Source organism: Vombatus ursinus, unplaced genomic scaffold, assembly GCF_900497805.2.
Source record: "Vombatus ursinus unplaced genomic scaffold, bare-nosed wombat genome assembly UNPS02007284.1, whole genome shotgun sequence".
Classification (NCBI taxonomy): domain Eukaryota; kingdom Metazoa; phylum Chordata; class Mammalia; order Diprotodontia; family Vombatidae; genus Vombatus; species Vombatus ursinus.
Genome location: NW_020947062.1, coordinates 25,441,747 through 25,442,383, shown reverse-complemented (window position 1 = coordinate 25,442,383; position 637 = coordinate 25,441,747).

The following is a 637-nucleotide window of genomic DNA, read 5'->3' as shown; positions in this document are numbered from 1 at the left end:
ATAGATAGATAGATAGATAGATAGATAGATAGATAGATAGATAGATAGGCAGATAGATAGGGATATTGATAAAAACAAGATGCACACAGAATAGATGGAAATTAACCTTAGGGGATAATGCAGTAGCAGCGAGGGAGACCTGGAAAGGTCTCCTGCCACTTAATTTGTAGCCTTAGTCCCATATCTTCTACTTAATCAAAATTCTGGTAGCTGTTGTCTATGGACCTCCTGGACACTCCCTTTCCTTCTTCAACATATCCAGTACCTGGCTCTCAATCCTGTCCTCCCCAACTCCTGCCCTCATGCCAGGAGACTTTGACATTTGTATTGACACTCTCTCCAACACCCTAACTGCTCAGTTCCTCAATCTAATAGTTCTCTCCTTAATCCCTCTCTCCTTCTTTTCCCATCTTGACTCCTTGGTGAACCAGTTCAACTCTACATTGTCTTCTTCTCTTGAGTCCCTAGTCCCCTAATCATTGTCAATTGTGCCCTGCCAAGCCTCAGACTTGGATTGCTTTCATTATCTGCTGCTTTTGCTTCTACATGCATGCTACTGAATGAAGGTGGAGAAAATCATGAAACCATTCTGACTGGGTCCACTACAAATTTATGTTACACAACCTCAACAGGGCCC